Here is a 22468-nt window from a genome sequence, read left to right as displayed (position 1 = left end):
GACATTTCAAGTCAGTATGCTTAAGTGGAAATGCATCCAAACGCAACACCACAAAGGTACATGAAGTCCAAGATTTTTTCGACGATGAATTACCATTCCTTGGTGAAGTCACAAGTAACAGCGACTACTGGAGTGCTTTCATTACAGTCGATGGAAATCGCACCTGCTTTAAACTTGACACTGGTGCAACTGTCTCCGTCATCAGCGATACAGAACCATGGCTTGCCAATGTGCAACTCCAGGCAACCACTCAGTTACTTCGTGGTCCGGGAGGCACTCCTTTACCAGTGACAGGAATGCTGACTGCTACACTGCAATACTCCGAAAGGAAAATCACTGAGCGCCTCTACGTCATTCAAAATCAGAGATGTTCACTCCTCAGTAAACGAGCATGTGTCAATCTTGGCCTCATCAAGAGAGTGAATGAAGTAAAGCAGATTTCGACGCCGGACTTCAGAGCAGAATTCCCTGGGTTGTTCACTGGCCTTGGAAAACTTCAGACGCCATACCATATCACACTGTGCCCCGACACCAAGCCAGTATGTTTGTACACACCAAGAAAAGTGCCCCACCAAACTACTACCACAAGTGGAAAAAGAAATCCAATCCATGCTCAAACAAGGGGTTATTTCTCCGGTGACATCGCCAACAACATGGTGTTCCGGCCTGGTTGTCGTTCCAAAATCAAACGGTAAACATCGCATATGCGTCGACCTAACAAATCTCAACAAGAGCGTCTTACGAGAAATTCATCCGATGTCATCAGTTGATGAGAGCCTAGCGAAGCTTGGAAGAAGTACAATATTTTCTAAGCTAGATGCAAAGAGCGGATTTTGGCAGATACCACTTGATGCAGAATCCACACTCTTGACTACATTCATCGCTCCTTCAGGCCGATATTGCTTCAACCGGCTACCTTTTGGCATCAGTTCTGCACCTGAGATTTTCCAAAGATCCATGTCTCAAATTCTTGTTGATCTCAACGGTGTCATCTGCCATATGGACGACATTCTCATTCATGGTGCCACACAACTCGAACATGATGCACGTGTGCGGGTAGTCCTGCAACGACTACATAACGCAGGTCTCACCCTCAACGAAAAATGTGAGTTTTCCAAACACTCCATCAAGTTCTTGGGCCACGTGATAGACACAGCAGGGATTCACGCAGATAAAGGCAAAACTACAGCCATCGCAGAATATCCTGTCCCCTCCAACATCACTGAGCTTCAGAGATTCATGGGAATGGTCACCCAACTCGGCAAATTTGTCCCTGGTTTGGCAGAGATTAACGAGCCATTGCGCCAGTTGCTCAGGAAAGACACAATCTGGTATTGGGGGGAAGCCCAGCAGAGTTCTTTTCAACGAGTGAAAGATCTATTTCTCTCATCTGCAGTCCTGGCTCACTATGAACCATCTCGTCCAACCTTTGTAGCCACGGATGCTTCTTCATCTGGAATTGGCGCCGTTCTGCTTCAGACTCAAGACAATGGGAAACGTCACCCAATATGCTACGCATCGCGTTCTCTATCCGACACGGAGAAGCGATATGCAGTCATCGAGAAGGAAGCATTAGCTGCAACCTGGGGTTGTGAGAAGTTCTCTGACTATGTCCTCGGTCTCCACTTCACTCTTGAGACAGACCACAAACCACTTGTGTCTCTCCTTCAGACAAAGGAACTTTCCAAGATGCCCCCACGTATTCTTCGGTTCCGTCTTCGATTGATGAGATTTAGTCCGACTGTTGAGTATGTTCCCGGCAAGCTCCAGACTACTGCTGATGCACTATCCCGTGCTCCTGTTGGTACACCAGATGAAACCGACACAGCTCTGATATCCGAAATAGAGAATTTCACTAATCACGTGTTGACTTCACTACCAGCAACATCACAACGTCTACTCGAAATTGTTGCAGCACAGAAATCAGATGAGGAATGCACACAAATAAAGGATTTCTGCATTGGCGGTTGGCCCGTATACATGCCACACACTCTACTACTGCGCCAGTACTTGGAAAACCGAAGCCATCTCTCTATCCTCGATGATCTTCTTCTGTATGATGATCGCATTGTTATCCCACGATCCATGAGATTGGATATACTTGATCGTATCCATCAAGGCCATCTTGGTATCACTAAATGCCGAGCCCGAGCACGCACATCTGTTTGGTGGCCTGGTCTCTCCAAGAGTATTGAAGACATGATCTCCAATTGTGTGACATGTGCAAAGCATCGACCAGAACAGCGTGAACCTCTCATGCCAGCATCATTTCCGTCACGCCCCTGGGAAAGACTGGGAGCAGATTTGTTTGAGTACTACTATTCACGCTGGATAGAAATCAAGTCTCTCCCATCTGTCCAAACCTCAGCTGCTGTGATCCAAGCCTTGAAGGAAATCTTTGCAGTACACGGAATCCCACATGTGATTATGTCCGACAATGGGCCACAATTCAGCTCAGCCTCATTCCTCCAGTTTGCAAAGACGTATGGATTCATCCACACTACTAGTTCCCCACGGTACCCACAGGCAAATGGGGAAGCCGAGAGAGCAGTTCGCACGATCAAAGGGCTGCTTAAGAAGAACACAGACTCGTACCTCGCCCTTCTGATGTATCGCTCATCCCCACTTCAAAATGGCTTGTCCCCAAGCGAACTATTGATGGGCAGGAAACTAAAGACAACCCTGCCTATCCTTCCATCAAATCTACATCCGAAAGCTCAACAGGACCAGACGATCAGACAGAAAGAAGAAGCGTATCGCACAAAGCAACAGCACAACTTCAATCTTCGTCACCGTGCTACGACTCTACCAACACTACACCCTGGTGACTCAGTTTGGATCCGAGACCAGAACCGCCAAGGGACCATCCTCGCTAAATCATCCCAGCCATGTTCTTACATTGTTGAAACCAATCTTGGCACAGTTCGTCGCAATCGATCAGCTCTCGTCACCACACCAGACCACACCCCTCAACCACCCGACCCAGATGCACTACTGTCTCCACCCTCTGATGTAACAACGCAGACAGTACTTCCTACTCCAATGCAGCAGTTTCCTCCATCCACTTCTCCAGAGAAACAATCTCCGTCGTTGTCCCCACCACCGAGTACTCTGACACCAGCGGTGATGACGACCCGATCAGGACGTTTAGTGAAGCCGCCTAACCGCCTTGATTTATAAACAGAACAAAAAACGTTCCCAAAAAAGCAAATAGCTGCATTGAAAGACATTGCAGGCTATAAAATTGAGAGTTGGAAAGTTTATGCTCTCTCTGCATAAAAACCATGCAGAATTTTTAGAAGTTGTTATTCCAGTTGTCTTGTTTGCTAAAAATTCTATTTACTGTTTTGGTTTTTAAAATTATCAAAGTTGTTTAAGCGTTAACATTTGTACATGATTCATGGACTCTAGAGATCTTTTCATGGACACTATTGGACTTGTTGAACATTTTGGGGAATTAAAGTACATCAATCTGTACTTTGGGGGAGATGTAGGATAATGCCTCTGCACTATTGTTATAGCGCCCTCAAGTGTTGATATTAAAGCACATGTAAACATGCTCATGAAGGCTGACATCTTGTCTCGAATACTCTCCAGTTATTCCCGAATATTACATACAGAGCTCAAGCACGTCGGAAACGGATAAGTTTTACAGATTTTCTTACTTTATTACGCCTTTAAACCAAAAAGGCATTAATGAATGGGAATAAAAGAGTAGTGACTCGTTCTTTAACGGCCGTTTAAAACCTTGCAGGGTCGTTGCCATGTGATAAAAACCCGAGCCGACACGGCAATGACCCTTCAGCTCGGGCCTTTATCACACGGCAACGACCCTGCCTGTTTTAAACGTGAAAGAACTTGTCGCTACCCTTTTATTTTCCTTTAATAATAATAATAACTGGAGACTTTTTTTTACAAAGGTTAGTGAGGAACATTTATTCTGATCTTCCTGCAATAAAGTGCAAGTCATTTTTTATTTACCGTGAAATTACTTCTAGAAATATATGCGGTTTTGTTTCGCTATCGTCTCGAAGACGATACTCGATAGTGATCAAAACGAAACCGCATAGTTCTAGGAGTAGCCTACCGTGAAATATAATCACCGCGATGTCCAGATGAAAGAAAATAATGAAGGTCGGTCACTTCTGCCATAGTCAGACAATTGGGGTACGAAGTGACTTGAGTAAGAAATGACTTTGGTACGAAGTGACCTACATCGGTCTAAAACGCTAAGTTTTCATTGACAAAGGTCGCAAAATGCTCGTAGTTTGATTGCAAATGTGACGATTTGAGAATTGGCAAAAACAACGTGTACAAAAATTACATTGAACGATGTTTTAAAAGCGGAGCCATAGGCCTACAACAACTACATAATAAAAAATAAACACTAACCTGTAAGTAAGTGTAACCAGCTACGCTAACAACATGATGAACATGATTCATGAACAACAGCTAAACTAACATAACAAGGTCGGCTAGCGCTCCACTCAATGCTCAAAATCATGTTGTTTAGAGGAGAAACTCAAAGTTAAATTCTGGTTAATTAAATTGAACACCACAAGATGAGACCTACCTAGCCTCCGCAATTCCAATTTCATAGCATACGATGGAATTCAGCATCATCATTCATGTCCGGTCGCACTAAATACCGACGGTCCTACTAAAAGCCGACAACTCGCCGACAACGCCGACAACAAGTCCAGAGCGCCGACAACTCGCCGCCAACAAGTTTTAATTACCTCAAAAATGGCCAATAAACCATAGATGTATTAGAACTATATGTGTTCTGTAATATAAACATAAAGTTAATGGAAAAACTTCACAAAAAGTGTGAATTTTTAACCAGAAAAAAACTTCACTTGCACGAAAAGCGGTCGGATGCCATCTTGGCTGTAAAACCGTGTTTGGACCAGACCATTATGATACGGGTAGATTTAGCACTTGTCAACAACAGAGGGCGGGCTTCATGTGAAGACCTTCACTGCAGTGTGCACAGTGCATGACGCCCGCCCTCTATTGCTAAGTCTGACTCACCCGCATCATAATGGACTGGTCCGAACACGATTTTAAGCCAAGATGGCGTCCGACCGTTTTCCGTGAACGTTCAGTTTTTTTTCTGGTTAAAAATTCACACTTTTCGTGAAGTTTTTCCATTAAATTTATGTTTATATTACAGAACACATATAGTTCTAATACATCTATGGTATATTGGCAATTTTCGAGGTAATTAAAACTTGTTGGCGGCGAGTTGTCGGCACTCTCGACTTGTTGTCGGCGTTGTCGGCGAGTTGTCGGCTTTTAGTAGGACCCAATACCGACAACTCACGACCCCTCACGACCCCTCACGACAACAATTTTTAAATGCACTTTTACAGAACATTTGAACAAAATTCAACCGTTAAATATGTGCACAAGAGTCACATGCATCTAAACCACTTTCAAACTGTTGAAAAAATGTATTTTTAACTGTAAAAAATGTGTTTTTTACCCCGAATTTAGTAACGAACGGAAATATTCGCCATGTTGTCTTTCGACGTACTTGGACGATTCTATTACACCGCAGGGGTCAAGGTAATTTCTGAGGGCTGATTTTTTTTTTTTTTTGGTTTTAGCTGCTGATTTTTTCTTTCTTGTTAGTAACTAAGCCGCCACTCTGGAATTTGAAGTTTAAAAGGGAAACTTAAGGATAATATAGTTTTAAACTCCATAAAATACATTTTTAAAAAGGTAAATAATCATCTTGCATATTGTATCACCCCTGCGGTATAATAGAATCGTCCAAGTGCGTCGAAAGACAACATGGCGGATATTACCGTTCGTTACTAAATTCTGGTAAGAAACACCTTTTTTACAATTAAAAATACAATTTTTTCAACAGTTTGAAAATGATTTTGGTGCATATGACTCTTGTGCATACATTTTACGGTTGACTTATGTTCAAATGTTCTGTTAAAGTGCATTTACAAATTATTGTCGTGAGGGGTCGTGAGGGGTCGTGAGTTGTCGGTATTTAGTGCGACCCTTCATGTCCATTATTTAGTCGTCCAAACGTCAAAACCAAAGATCGTATAGCGCCGCGTAGCGGCGCAAGATAGATAACTCAACGCAAATGCTGAAATTGTCATGGGCCAAAGCGGGCGCCATTTCGGCAAGTAAAGGGCGGGATTGGTTGAAAAAGTTTACACACTGCAAAACTCTTGCTAGCAACAACACTCACTCCACACAATGCTAACTCGGCGGCTTGAGTCATGTCATTTTAATCGGCCATAAACTGCCAAAATAGCAAGGCCAAATGCCCTCATTTGCCTTTCTTCAGGTTCCCGAAGAAAACAGAAAGGTGAGTCTTTAGCTGATAATGGGTTATCCATTTGTAATAATGGGTTTAAAAATAAGATTATTTCATGTTAAAAAAACATCTAGAAAATAGAAACGTAACGTACGGCAAGTTGTTGTTCTGATTTCTGACTTTTGTAATTTTTTGTCGGAGTGTTATGATTTTATTTATTTGTTTAAAGTTTCAACAGTCATTATTACAAATGTATCATTTAAGCTGATTTCTGACTGTTGTAATTTTTTGTCGGAGTGTTATGATTTTATTTATTTGTTTAAAGTTTCAACAGCCATTATTACAAATGTATCATTTAAGCTGGTAAGTGTGCTTTGGCTTGTTAATCTACTGTCATCATGATCATTCTATTGTGTTCTGGAAAAATTAACAAGTTTGTTTTTAGGCTCTCTTCAGACACGTCTCGTCAGACATGTCACTTTGTCAGACTCTGCAGTACAGTCAGACAGGACTAATTTGCCAACAACAAAAATGTAACTCTCTATGTCATAAACTCAGTGTATTTTTTAATCAAACAGAAACAGAAACAAAATGCATTCACACACAGACAAAAGACAAGGCTCTGTCAAAAGCGAAACCATGTTCTTTGTTATTTTTTATTTAATTAATTTGATTGTCAACAACATGTTTATAAACAACAAACATTTGAAATGAAAAGGTGTTTATTAATGGAAAGTTGAAGTTCATGATCAAACATTTTAAATAAAATGCTGTACAAATGAAGAGCGCCCTCCTGTCTTCAGTGATTAGCATCCCTCTTTTAACATGTTAAACTGCAGTTTTCATGCATGACCATTTTGTTGTCCTCAGAACTTTACATTTTAAACTTTTTAAAAGGGTCTAAGTTTCATACTACTGAGTACAAACTACTAATCTATCTACTGAACTTTTTGTGTATATTTCTGATATTTAATTAATATACTCATTTTATACTTGTAATCCATTTGTGCGTTGTACTTGTAGTCCCTAAATAGTTTTGTTCTTTATTTTGTACCATTTGCAGAAGCCAGCAGTGGGTTCAGAACACCCGGCGTAAGGACCTGCAGGGGAGAACTCCATGGTACCTTTACAGTAATTGCAGGATATGCTCCGATCATTTCGAGACCAGTCAATTTGTCAATAGGGAAAAAAGGAGGTTGAAATGGGATGCCATCCCAGCGGTTTTCAATGTGCCAAATCCCCCCAAATCAGTCCAGCCATCAAGAAGGCCTTTGAAAAGGAAGGGCATAACAGCACATGTTGTTGACATTCCAAGAAAGCGCTTGAAAGGTATTACAAAAGTTCTGACTGTTGATATTCTCTCACTCTCACTCATTTAGGCCTGCTCTTATATTATCAAAAGTCTTTACTTAAAAGTCATCATTATTTTGGGGTATGTGAGATTAGAAATTGAAATGTCTACCATAATAAAGTTAGTATTGTTTGAAGCTTTGTACTGTGTGGAGAAAGTAGAAGGAACTACATGTATAAATAAAAAGTAAACTTGCAGGTACATGTACAACAATGTGCAAATCTCTTTAGTGTGAATGTTGGTTTGGTCTCGAAATTTCTAACGGTATACTCTGCTCATCTCTGAAGACGAGCAGAGTTTGTACACTGTTCGAAACACCAAGACCAAACCGACTCTTTTCAGAGCCAACACTCACCCATTACAGGTTTACACATGGTTGTACCCGCAAGTTTACTATTCATTTATACTTCCTTTATAATATAATTGTTCTTCCTGGTATTAGAAACACAGCTTTTGCTTTGTTGCAACAGCAAGACATAATTTAGACTCGACAGATTTTTGAGCTCAAAAGACCTTAGCTCTCATTGTTAGCGTTGGAGAGCTCTCAGTAAAGCTAAACATCAGTTTGTCTTGTGAGCTCAACAATCTGTCAATTTTTACTCCACGGTACCTAGACAGAAACCTAGCACTTGCACAGTAAGCACAGAATTTGACGGTAAGCAGAGCCATGAAATTAGGCCCGGTTCATTTTGGGCATGGAACTCTTTTGGGAGATGAGCTGAGTTGCAGATAGTCAGAGCAAAGTTGCAGAGCAGCTAGCCCACTGGTGGTGGTTGCTGATTCGTTAGCTAGCTGAATGAGCAGAGACAGAATAGATTCAAGATATCCAGTGACACACACAGCAGGCTACAGCTAGCAGAGCACACAATAAATCAAACTGTATGCTATTTACTAGAGCAGCGCAGACTCCCCACCCCTTACACATTTCCACAATTCATAAGATGCACAGTATACAAATTGAATCACTCAATCTGATATTACATACCAAGTGTACTAATTGTGAATATTGATGGTTGAAGTTTGCATGAATAAATAACCACAATTCTTCTGTTGAAATTAAATAAAACGTTTCAAAGACTGATTTATATTGCTGTTTTAGTTGTCAGATAATAAGTAGACTGGCTCCTTGATCTTCCCCAAACTCTCCTTTATTGACTCCAAGATCATCATGACCTATCTGCCAACTGTTCAGACTTGATTGGAATTGCCAGATTTTTTAGATTACAGATTACAGGCTGCAAAAAATCAGAACATTCCTACTTCTGAAAAGAAACCACTGTGAACAATTTCTGGCAAAAGTGTGTTCCATTTGTTTGTGACAGCAGAGATTTTCTTACAGAGATTTGAGCACATTGTATTGGTGTACATAATTTGTTATGGATGTAATATTTAATAAGCTTTACTGCATAACCTTTTGTGTTTCTATCTGAGAACTTTAAAAACTGGTGTTCCTATTGTTGAGGTTTCACGGTTGGCAGGTATGGATTATGCCCCTTTTAGTTTCCATATTTATATCATCAGCCTCTGTGGGTAAATGCTCTCCCATAGACAAAACCCCAAACACCAAGTCCACCCTCCCCCAAAACACTAAGCCCACCACACCCCTCCCCTCTACTCCCATCAGCGATGAAACATTGGCGTTAACAATCCTGTTCCTAATCAGCGGATGCAGATCAACTACTTCCGGGTCCCATCTATCCCTACAGCTTAATCAACCCAGTCATCATAGCAGAGACATCATCAAGTGCAGAGAAAACACAACTTGAAGCCCCACTCTCTAGCGAGTGTCATATTTGTTTAATCTTATATTATTCTTAACTGTAAAGGTGTATTCTAAAATAAATGAACCCTAAATCTTGAAAACGTCAGAATAAATGTGTACTGCACACCTCTGTTAAACACCAAAAAGTATTTTGTTCTCTGATGCCTTTATGTTTTGTTATGTATGTACTTCATTTTAATCAAGACTCTAGTCTTATCTTAGTCCTTGTTGTGACAACTGACAACAATTTTGTAAATAAAATAGTTGCAGGCAGGCTTGTCATTGTATTGTAATTGTTTAAACCATGGATGGAGCTGTAAAAAGGGACAAACAAGCCCCAATTTGATGTAGTTCTTTTCAAACGTTTGAGTTTTATCACAACAATAGGATAGTCATAACTGTGAAGTTCCAAAATTTCTTCTAAATCTAAGCATAATATAAAATGCCGATATAAAGTGGCGATATAATCTTGGCAGTCATTAATGAATCCAAGAAGTTGACATTTACCTTAAAAAACAATCTTCATTTGTACTTATTGGCCATCTGATGTGAAAAAAAGGAGTGAGATCAGATGATCGTGCACATGCACCCGGTCACTCTTCGCGTTTGTTTACATCAACATCCGGGACATTTCACATGTCTCACCTTGCCAGAATGGCGTCCGCTGGCCCCCCCAATAAAGTAGGAGTCTATACTTGTGGATTGAGCGGTAATAACGAATAAAGAGATATTTGTTTTTTTCTAGTTCTTCACACCCAGCTGAAAAGAGAGGGGTGGATTGTTTAATCAATGGAGGGGGTACATATTTTGTTGTCCTTTGTTTCGGAATCTTGCTATCGTCTTCTTGTGTAAGATCATTTCAAGCCATGAGTGTGAACACTAAAAGTTGACCTATTCAAAAACAGGGAGCACTGAAAAGTTGATATACAATACAATTTTCTGTATCATTGTTGAGTCTAGACACACCTGGTAGGCCTACCTGTTTAAGTAGTGTAGGCCTACATTATAAGACACAAATTTTAATCAACGGTGTGTGCTTTTAACAACGGAGAAATTATGTTCAAATAGTAAAAAACTCTTTATTAGAAAAAACACTAACTCAAATTCTTTCAAAATGACATTGAAAGCACCTGTTGGTCCCTCTGAAAGTGCAATTTGATTGCAGATCTATCCAGTACACTCAAAAATTTGTTACGGATACCTGACCTGCACCCGGGTACCTGCCCTGTATGGTATCCTGACAACATCAATATGGAACCACAGCTGAACCTGACTATTTTTCACGTGAGAAGTCCGTCTTCTAGATTTTCTGTATTGTTTTAAATTTGATTTTGCAGGGTGAAGGACTAAAAAATAGCCTTGGTATCCACCATTTTCGGATTCAGCACCCCCAAATTAGTTAAATCAGGTATGTCACCAACTTTTACTCAAAAATGCCGCTCGAAGTTTTTTTTTTAAATCTGGTCTAGACTATAGAGCAAGGAACAGAAGGAGTTACAACTAGTCGTCTTCAAAGGTTCCATGTGTGTTACCTACCGCGGGCGTATAACGACCAGCGCTAATCGGCAGAAACATCTGTAGGCGCATTTCCTAAACGAGCGAAGTATAAAGAACTAGCTATACCCAGTTACGCCACAGAAAAATACACAGATTGCACTGCGTTCAAGCGTCCTTCTCAACCAACGACATACGGCATGGATGATTTTAGCTATGGATAACGACAATTTATGATTTTGGCAAACAAAAATGCAATAGGAATTACCTCTTTGTAGTATTACTATTAAACCAACACAAAATCAGTTGAATAATTACGGCTCTCTCAACCTTCTTAACCAAAAATATTCTACGCGAAATTGTACAAAAGAAAGGGGGAAAAATACCTTTTATATTCCCCTTTTTCAGTTTGTGTCTAATTGTGTCTACCGTTCAAATGCATATCCCCGCTAGGAAAAGCGTTTGCAAACAATGTCAATTCGTTTTCAACGGCCGGAGACCACCGACATTATTTTCATGATAAAACAATCAATACCACATATTTCATAATTTTCCCGATCAGCAAAACCTAACATTTGTCTTAATTCATCACAGGAAAGGCCGATTTGTTTGCTTCAAAATTCAGTCAAAAGCTCAAAGTCTACAGTATACAATAATTGTTGCACGCTGTGACGGGAACCATGGCGTTTTGTACACCCGAGGGGGAAAATGGCACCCGAGGCGAAGCCGAGGGTGCCATTTTCCCTCGAGGGTGTACAAAACCCATGGACCCCAGTCACAGCGTGCAACAATTGTTTTGTTATACATTTGTAACATTATTATTCCTCTTCTCGAAGTTCTGTTGTCATCTTCAAACTTTCATGCTCCTTCGCTGCGCTCATACGCATGAAAAACAGTTTCACTTTATTGTAGGACACACAATAAACACACCTTGAAACATTATTTAGTTTCAGAATTTATAAAATCATGGGAGTGGGCCGTTGTTAAACTGCATAGTGTAGATCGTACTAAAAATTAGAATACAGTGTAGTTGTAGACAACAGTTCATTATTAATAAGTTAGTAGTTAGTACATGTCACCGTGTCTCAATGATTCATCTGAATCATGGCTCTTTAAGCCCTCCGGGTTTCTACCAGGATCCCTCTCAAATTAAACTTTGCATTGTAGTTCATTCCAAACAATTCATATTATGGTTCCTTATAAGCCTCCTGTATCGGATTGTTTAACTTTATTTAATAATAATAATTATAATAATAATAATGATCAAATCAAATTTTCTATAGATCATGTGTAAAGTGGCACTTCTTGATTCATCTGAATCATGGCTCTTTAAGCCCTCCGGGTTTCTACCGGGATCTCTCTCAAGTTAAACTTCGCATTATAGTTCATTCCAAACAATTCATACGATGGTTCCTTATAATCCTCCTGTATCGGATTGTTTAACTTTTGATAATTATACCGATTATTCTATAATAAATCATTGCATTGGGTAAAAGTATATTTTATGTATCTTTGAAAACATTCTTGATATCTCTCGAATTTATAGTTTTATATTAACTATACTCGTACATAGCTGATACATTTTAATTTCACTCTATAATCAAAAACTGTATGACGTATCGTTCTTGAAGATAAAACTAAATAAAGTGTAATGTTATACGATTATTTTCAAGTTATAGTAACTCCAATACTTATTCTTAATGGTTCGTAAGAATACAAGCATCCGAGTTTAGTGTTACTATTTTCTGATCTGAGGTACACAAGCCTGTTGTTTTGCACGGTGAGGGAGTGCCGTAGACACAAATACATCTTCTCCCATTTGTATTGCATTTGAAAGGTATAACTTTGGGATGAAAACCGGAGAGTAACATTATCAGCACTCAGAAATGACTGTTATTGAACCATCTCTGAAGATGTCTATTTTTTATATGGGGGTAAAGAATGGATAACCAATTTCTTTTTGGCATTCAGAAATGTGGCTGGCTTTAAAGTTGTGTCATTTCATGTCTAAAAAGTGATGGCAATTCCAATGAAACATAACACGCTATTCTGAGATACAAAAGGCTAATCGGACCCCCAAATTTGTCAACTACTTTATTTATACTGGTCAAGAGAAATTGGTTCTTTTTGCATTGGGAGATGGAGTTGACTATAGTGTCGTGTATAATATTTTGTACCGATGGTGAATACAGAATTGATGTATCTATTTTATGGCAGAGGCTGAGAGGGTTTAATAGTTTGGCACTGTTTTTCTTGTGAACAAGATAAGCTGCGACGATTTAGCTTTAAATTGAAAGTTTTATATTAATTTTTAATTCTCTCAAATAATTGAAAACGACTTCTACAGTTATACAAGTGCTATTTAATATGCCAGGGGTCTTGGCTAATACAGCTTAGTTGAAATTGTGTTTCTTTACTTTAGTAAGACATTTTGGGAAGTTTGACCAAAAGGGGTGAGCGTATCTTATCTTAAAGGTTATACAGTAAGAAAAACATGTTGAGTACAATCTATTTGTATAGCTCGAAACTAAATTATTGAAAACTGAAGACCCTATAGTAAGGAATTGTTATGTCTTTGTTGTTCTAAAGCATTCGGGTCTGTCATATAATACATTCCTTAATCCAAGTTAAGTAACTAGACCACAAAATCGGCAAAAAACACAGAGGATAGCCACCAAGGAAAAATGCGAGCTTTTACACATTAACATGGATCATATGATCAAGAACAGCATGCAGGTATCAAGATTTCTGTTGGTGAAATTTCGATATGATAGGGTACCCAGACTTAGTCGAAATATTTCGACTATAGAACATTAGAGAATCTTGTGAAAGAAATTGCAACCTTATTTTCCAATTTTGAAGTTTCTGAACGAATTTGTTCAGTCTGTATTTCTAAAATCAATCGTTTCTTACCAGTTGCTTGATAATCTATTGATAACGGACCCGCAATGTAAGAGGGCTCTGTTTTCTGTACGATTGTTTGAGATTAAACCAATTCCATGATAAAAACTATTTCGAAAATTTTCTCATTTACAGCTGAATTGTTAATTTTGAAGAACCAAGGGGTGGCATTTCAAAAACGAAATTGTATAACCATTCATAATCACAGACATGATCAATTGAGATGAACAAAATTAGTAACATTTTCGTGTCTTCCTTTGACCATAAATTTATCAGATTTCGAGATCGTTATCTTACATGATTAATACATAGTCACATCGTACCTCTAAATACATCTACAAACTTGTCAAACAAGTTTGTCTCTAAAATGCGTTCGGGCCTTTCATATAATACATTCCTTAATCCAAGTTAAGTACTAGACCACAAAATAGGCCAAAAGCAGAGGATGGCCACCAAGCAAATAAACATCAGCTTTTACACATTATTATGGATCATAATGATCAAGAACAGCAGGTATTGAGACTACTGGTGGTAAAATTTTGATATGATGGTAACCAGACTTAGTCGAAATAGAAAATTAGAGAATCTTGTGAAAGAATTTGCAACCTTCCAATCGTCTAGTTTAAAGTTTTTTTGAACGAATTTGTTAAATCTGCTTAAATCTAGAATCAATCGTTTCTTACCAGTTGCTTGATAAGCTACTGATAAGCTACTGATAAGATTTAAGATTAAGATTAAAATATTTTATTGTCATGATAAAAAACATGAAATTTGTCTTCCCTGTGTAAAGGAGACTATTACATACAAGAAAGGCATAGCAAAAATAGACAACAAGAATAAAATTACAATTTACAGATATATATAATATATAGATAAAAATATGTGGGGAGCTTGCAATAAGGGACCCGCAATGAAAGAGGGCTCTGTTTTCTCTACGATTATTTGAGATGAAATCAATTCCATGATAAAAACTTCAAGTATTTCGAAAACTTTCTATTTAACGCTGAATTATTAATTCGGAAGGACCAAGGGCGGCATTTCTAAAACGAGATATTATAACCATTCATAACACAGACATGATCAATTGAGATAAACAAAATTAGTACCAAAATTGTGCGTGTCTTTCTTTGACCATCAATTTATCAGATTTCAAGATTTTACATGATTAATAGTCACACCTCTAAATACATATACAAACTTGTCAAACATGTTTGCCTCTTTAATGCTGACTTAGGGCTGCTGTGGTGTAGCCGAGTGAGTGGGCAGCTCTGGCTCTAGGTCTTGGTCTTATCGATATGGAATGGGCACTCTCTGGACCAGTGTCCTTGCATTCTGCAGTTGTAGCAGACGTCAGCGTTCGGTATGCCTGTCAACAAAGAATTAAAAAACCAACAGAAGAAAAAGGAAAACATAATTGTTCCATAATGTGGAACTTAATATCGTACATAATACGCTGTTGCCGAAATGCGACACTAACACTACAGCAGAGTAAGCAGCGGCCTGAATTGGATTCTGTTGCTAAGGACGCTGCTTTTAGACTGACATGCGTCAATGCACTCAAATGAATGAATCATGACACGGTTCATTCATTTTGAGTAACCCGCATATAAGTCATGTGACGCATACGGCCGGCGGGTACTCATGGTGTGTCATTCAAACAATAAAAACTACATAATTATTACGACGGACTAGTCATTGTTTAATAAGCAGACGAACAAGAAACAATTCCCTCGTACCCGCGGTTGTTTCGTACACAGCACTGGAAATTGACCAACGCTGGGAACGATCAAGATAATGTACACCGGTGTACATCACTTTTCATGTTACCCGGTGTGACGGTTTCAGTCTTTGGCCGTGTTCAGTTTTCCGGGTGACGTAGTCGGACATATCAGCACGTTTTTCGAACGGTTTTAGCTTTCCGGCGTGTTCAGTTTTCCGGGTGACCTGTCAGATACCGCCGCGAGTACTGTAGTTCTCTCAGGCTGCAGTGACCCCAAATTGTTTATATTACGATTCTTTTCTGTGAAGTCACATAATCTCTTGCCCCATCTTTACAGTATTCATGGGTACAACTTTAGGCAGGTCACACTCTGCTTGCATTAAAAACAACTCAGACGATCCACGCGTTTGCCGCTAGTTGTACTCGACTCGTGGACGCCGCCATGACAGCTACCGGAGGGTAATGGATGACTCAATACGGCACTAAAAAGGAACTACTTTCGCTTGCTGTGCGCAGGCATCGCATGACGTAATGCTACCGTATTTGGTCATTCGGAAAACTGAACACAGCGGAAAGTTGAAACCGCACACCGGCCCGTCGAGCCATGTAACATACGTATTTGTTGCACGGCACGTGATTGGTTCTCGACATAGAGCTATATAGCTCTATGGTTCTCGACCATCAAACTTCACAATTTGTACAGAGGTATAACAAGTTCTAATGTAGCATTGTGCGCATGCAACGTAGGTGACATTGTTTACTGCGCACGCGTTGAACTTGTGTGTTGCTACTTTACCACTCCAATAATTATGAATGGAAAACGACGTGAGACCAGTGACGACAGCGAAAGGCGGTAACAGAACACACATGGGGTACAAAGAGCTCGCTGCGGTCGGAATGTGTACAGCCTTTTACAGGCACTGCGGTTCACATCCGTAGTGTTTCCACTGGAGGTGGATGCAGCACTAATCGGATTAATTTGAGCTTCGGGGATTAAGACTGGAGTGAAACTCCTTCTGTTCCTTGCTCTATGGTTTGGTGTAATAAATGGCAGCTTGCATGTGTCACATAATAATGTGCTTCACAATATCTTTAAACAGCTACCGTTTTTAATGCACTTGTTCACCATTTTAATGTAATTTTGATATGTGTACACGTCTGAACTTTTCGTAATTATCGATTAAAAAATCAGGCCCCTACCTAAAGGTTTTTTGAAAAAATAAAAACACTTCTGCCTTTGAGAGCGGGCGTCAAAGGACAATGCCGCTGACGTCATTTGTGGGAGTTTGCTTTGTTATACATCCACGCTGCAACAAAGCGGCTTTATCTACTTATGACGTTTTGAGAGTGATTACGTAACGGGGCTTTTCGCAAATCTCGCAGAAAAGCTCTGGACAAGGGCATACAAAATGATTGTTTTTTTACACAATTGAAACCTGTTTATAATCATATGACTCGATTTCCTTATTCATCGAAAACATTTTAAGTGGAATTCAGCAAAGTTCACGACTTGACATTTTCGTTTGATGGGTGTTTCCTGAATATTGTTAATCTTTTTAAAGTGACAGTTTACAGTAAAACAAACACTATACTGATTTCTTGATGTGATCTGATGATGTCATCGCAACTTTACTGTCGTCACGTGGTCATTGTGTAATGCATCACCCCTTGCACTATAATCAGATCATCAACAGTGCACATTGTTATGCATATCAGGTATTCAGGTGTTCTAACTGCCCACTTTAATGGTTTACCTGTCTAGCGGGACCCGCATGTACAGGAATTTGCACCCCAAAAACCCAACAAACATTGCAAAAACGCGTACAAGTGCGCGAACGGGGGATAATGAACGGGACTGAGACAAAAAATAATACAAAACGGGAAAAACAGGACGAGAAAATAAAAATCACAACAGACAAAAATTAACGGGAAAGGAAAACAGAAAAGGGACTAATAAGTGAAACGTGCCAGGAAATAAATAAACTGAACGGGAAAAAAAATAAACGAAACGGAGTACTAAACAAGGACAGAGTCACTCTTTGCTTAGCAATTAAGATTGATACAAAGTTAAGATCAATTAGTGCTTTGTGAAATCGAAACAGCGGAAATCTAGTGGGACCCACGCGTAGCGCGGGTTCATCGCTAGTTCTTGATAAATTTAAATTAAGCTCAAAGTAAAATTCTGACAAACTCTGCCGATGGCGCATTATTTAGCGACTATTTTGCAGTTTCCTCGTCTCTTTCCCCGAACTCACTAAAGTGTTTGGGGGCTGACTCCGCCTACCCCTTTTGTGACGTCAAACGAGGCAGACTTTGCCTGCAATGCGAAATAGTAAACACACGTGCAAAGTACATGTACGTCCAAGTCGTGAGTTGGTACATTTCAAAAAGTGTTTTTCTGCATTCAGCAGCAATACACCTGGTCGGCATTGCCGGAAAAAACATTTTTCTTTTTTTTTGGAAACTTACAAACTCACGACTTGGTCCGTACATGTACTTTGCAATTGTGTTTACTCTACGCATTACAGGCAAAGTCTGCCTCGATTGACGTCACGAACAGCGCCCTCTTGGGTCGGGGTATACTCTTAAATTTGTAAATAACATAAGAACTGATTTTTTAAAACCTTAGGTACCTGTTTATTCACATTCCACTCATCAAAACACATATATTATTGACAAAATTTTTATTTTGAAAAAATACCACTTCCAGGTGACTTTAATTTCCATAAAGAGTGAAACGGAATGCGATCATGTCTTTGTGCACAAAACTGGGCACGTACACCGCCTAATTTTATAATATCTATGGTTGTAACAGTATGTGGGAAAATTACTTCTTTAAATTTTAAATGGCTGATAGTTAATGTGCATTGTAATAGGCATAACATGGGAGGGGCAATATATTGATTGAATCGCTATGGTTGGAATGTCCCGTCGGGCATTTGGACTATTAAAGGGAAGGTACACGATTGGTAATAACTCAAAACAAATATTAACTTAAAAACTGGCTTGGTAACGAGCAATGGAGAGCTGTTGATAGTATAAAGCATTGTGGGAAACGACTCCCTCTGAAGTAATTGTAGTTTTTGAGAAATAGGTAATTTCTCACTCAAATAATAAAAGACTTCTAACTATAGAAGTCTTTTATCTGAAAGCACACAAATTCGTACAACAAGGGTGTTTTTTTTTCATAATTTTCTCGCAACTTCGATGACCGATTGAGCCCAAATTTTCACAGGCTTGTTATTTTATGGTTATGATGGGATACACCATGGAGGAAGGAAGAGATGGAGCTCGAACGACCCGCAAAACCGTAACAAAAGAATACCCTGACAATGCCCCTGTCTGACCAGTGGAAAAAGATAAGAGACTTCCAGCTGGACGGCCGATTAACAAGTAGGATTAGATCTCTTTGTACAAAAGGTGTGGTACCGCCAGACTGCGCCGTTGCCTTCATGTAAAGTTGAATCATTGGAGACAAGAATTGTGAATATACACGTTTTCATTAACCGTTTGTGGTGTTGCACTGAAACATCTTGTCATATTTTTACATTTTTTTGTGACTTTCCGGTCACTAGCGATGGTTCAAAATGTGGGTATTAGCACACGAGGGTGGTTGGTATTCAATTGTGTTTTTCGATTTGGTGGGCACAAGTGTACACAATTTTTATCAGGTCTCAAAACAGTTGTTTTTTTCTGTATTATATACATACGACATACGACACCATAGTTGAGTGAAGAACCAAGTGCGCACGTGCAAACTCACATACGCTAGTCTGGTTCCCAGACCCAAAAATCTCCGACTAGGCTATGTCGAATTCAATTAGGGTCCGGTTTCACCCAAAATCACGTGATCAAAAAGGAGGAATTCCTCCTTTTTCGAAGTTATCCGAAATGTTCTGAACGTGTTGTCGTCAACATTCGGACAGTATCGTTGATGTTCGGTATGGAATTATAATGTCAGTCCTGTCGGCCGTAGATCCAGGAGTTTTTATGCCAGCTATTGCTATTTGAGGCAAATGCAGGCGTTGTGCCTAAATAAAGCGTTTGCAAAGCGATGCGACGAGTTCAAAATATATAAACCTTGGAAATCGCTCCGGGATCTGGTAAGTTTTTGTCCTTTTTCTTCAAAAATATTTTTTCAAAGGTGTTTTGACTTGAGTGTTCATTAGACATTGATCGAGGATTAAGTTTCATGTTTTTTGAAAGTGGTAAAAATGGGGCAAGTCTGGTGACTTAGCTATCGAAATTATACGTGTTGAACCAGATTGTCATTAATTGCCGATCAAAATAATCTCGTAACCCTCCGGCCTGGCGGCCGTCGGAAGGAGGGTTACGTTGCAACTAGTGCAGACATGGTTTCCCTGGAGATGACCCCCGACCCTGACAAGTTGTGTCATGCTCTATTTTTAACCGTGGGTGATACCTGACCTAAGATTTTTAACAAGAGACGTCAAGGAATCTTTGGTCAGGGGACCAGACTACACATACGCCAGGTCGCCCATTGTCTGTATAAGGTATGTGGGTGATTACGAGGTGTCGTTAAACGACCGCGGTACCACGGGTTCGACTTTTGAAGTCCCTTCGTTCGAACTCCTTCTCTTCCTTCCTCCATGATAAAACCAAGGGAGTTTTATATTGTGGTTGAGATATGCGTTGCGGGTGCTGAGAAGGGTACTGTTTGTGTGTGAACCAGCGGACAGCTATGCCAGCGTTGAGGCTGTGTCGACCCGTCTAGCACGGGTAGGGGTCCGGCGAGTGTTTTAAGGCCCATCAGCAACGCAAATCCTCCCGGGAATCTCGGACACAAGGATAAGCGGTGTCGAAGCCAAAGGCATTGTGAGTAACTTTAAACTAATTTTACTGGGATTTAATCTATGGGTTATTCTAAAAACAAATGTCCCTTGTTCTGAAATGCATGCAGCCATTGACTATTGTTTGCCTAAAGAGTTGATTATTGTTTGCCTAAAAGGTTCATCGATAAACTTTTGTTGTAAAAACATATCGTTGTTGTTTACTTGATCTTTTGGGTATGGCCATTGTGAAATTTGTGAAGGCGTAGCTTTGCCGTGTTTAAATAGAGTTGTTTGTAGTAAAGGGCTTCCCAATGTAACATTTACGGGAGTTCCCGTGACGCTAAACCAAACTTGGTCTAAACGACTCACGCAGGGCTACCGATGGTGACAAGGGGACGAGGGTCCACTCCTCTGAACTTAACTTGTTCTCAAGACTTTAAGCAGCCATACAACAAAGGCTATGTCGCCTTTCTGCTGTTTATTTATTTATTTATTTTCATTGTATTAAACATTATCATCACCTCCTCATTTGTCCATTTTACACGTTGTTTTGGTGGCGTTTTTGCGGAGGTTGCCCTAGTCTTGAAGTCAAGACGGTAATTGTTAAGCACGGTGTAGTTACAGCGATGTGTAGCTACGGGGACGATACACTCACCCTCGATCTCAGTCAGTCGCAATATAGCTGCCACGCGCTACATAGGACCGTTGCATGTGTATAATCACACTGTGACTGTTGCATGAACGGCAGACAAAAAAAATAGCCAGCGCCTATAACGACTTGTCATCAAGTCTAAGGTTGCCCACGGTTTGGGGTATCGCCTCTCTTAATATTTATGCACGACGACGTCATAACTCTTACCCAAAATGAGGCTATGGGCGCACGTCCCCCATCTTGTCTGAATCCCAATTCGGATTTAGAGAAAATCGCTCAACTGACCTAGCAATGTCGTATGTAGTTAATAAATTATCACAAGCTATTGATGACAAGAACATCTCTATTGGTATATTTTTGGACTTGTCCAAGGCTTTCGACACAGTTAATCATGAAATTTTGCTTTGTAAATTAGAACATTACGGTATCCGTGGAATAGCCTTTGACTTGTTTAAAGTCACCTGGAAGTGGTATTTTTTCAAAATAAAGCTTTTGTCAATAATATATGTGTTTTGATGAGTGGAATGTGAATGAACAGTTAACTAAGGTTTTAAACAATCAGTTCTTATGTTATTTACAAATTTAAGAGTAGACCTCGACCCGAGAGGGCGCTGTTCGTGACGTCAATCGAGGCAGACTTTGCCTGTAATGCGTAGAGTAAACACAATTGCAAAGTACATGTACGGACCAAGTCGTGAGTTTGTACGTTTCAAAAAAAAAAAATTGTTTTTTTCCGGCAATGCCGACCAGGTGTATTGCTGCTGAATGCAGAAAAATACTTTTTGAAATGTACCAACTCACGACTTGGACGTACATGTACTTTGCACGTGTGTTTACTATACGCATTGCAGGCAAAGCCTGCCTCGATTGACGTCACAAAAGGGGTAGGCGGAGTCAGCCCCCAAACAACTTTATATATTGTTTAAACATATAAATCGTGACAAACAATTACTAAAAAAATTGTTTTATTGTTCGTAAGCATATACTCTTAAGTTTGAAAGAATTTTTTTTTCCAGGTGACTTTAATGAAACTGAGGCTAGAATGCACTTCATTTAGATAGCCTTGCACAATTATTCAACAGATCACAATTAAAAATACATTCAGGGAGCATGTACTAATAGCATTTTTATTAAAAGAAGGAAGTACCATTTGAATGGCAAAGCAATTCACCTTTACCAGGGTAGGGGTGTCAATGTGCTGATCAAGAGTACTTATGTCATGAGAGGATTAAAACTAGCTTTATCAACCTACTGAAATCAATGTCAGTCGATATAATTTTTATTCTTTCGTAAAGTCTTTAAATGAATAAATAAGAGGCAATCATGATGTTGGTCATTGGATATTAAATAAAATAATTCAGTGCGTCTGTGCACCACATACATCACAAGACCGGATCTTCAAGTAAATATTGAACATAATACTTGACACCAAAAAGGTTCTTCTAAGTTGGTCAATGTTCCCCTGCCCATCAGCCGATCCACGGTAATTGACTAAAGTGCTATGGCACC

At 39.6% G+C, this 22468-nt stretch overlaps 1 protein-coding gene across 2 annotated transcripts in view; it reads right to left on the bottom strand.

The window, feature by feature from the left end:
• Positions 1 to 5509, bottom strand: part of LOC117288445 (ubiquitin carboxyl-terminal hydrolase 8-like) — a 110104-nt gene extending 104595 nt beyond the window's left edge. Inside the window, exon 1 of one of the 2 annotated variants that reach the window (XM_033769313.1) lies at positions 5489 to 5509. The gene's annotated coding sequence lies outside the window, so the exon portion shown is untranslated. Of the gene's footprint in view, positions 1 to 4573; positions 4654 to 5488 lie in introns of those variants that run through there. The other variant, XM_033769312.1, reaches the window with a different exon arrangement.
• Positions 5510 to 22468: the final 16959 nt, after the last annotated feature.

The sequence above is a fragment of the Asterias rubens genome, chromosome 3 (genome assembly GCF_902459465.1).
Source record: "Asterias rubens chromosome 3, eAstRub1.3, whole genome shotgun sequence".
In the NCBI taxonomy this organism is placed as follows: Eukaryota; Metazoa; Echinodermata; class Asteroidea; order Forcipulatida; family Asteriidae; genus Asterias; species Asterias rubens.
The sequence above is the reverse complement of the archived record's forward strand: the minus strand, read 5'-3'. Positions and strand labels throughout refer to the sequence as shown.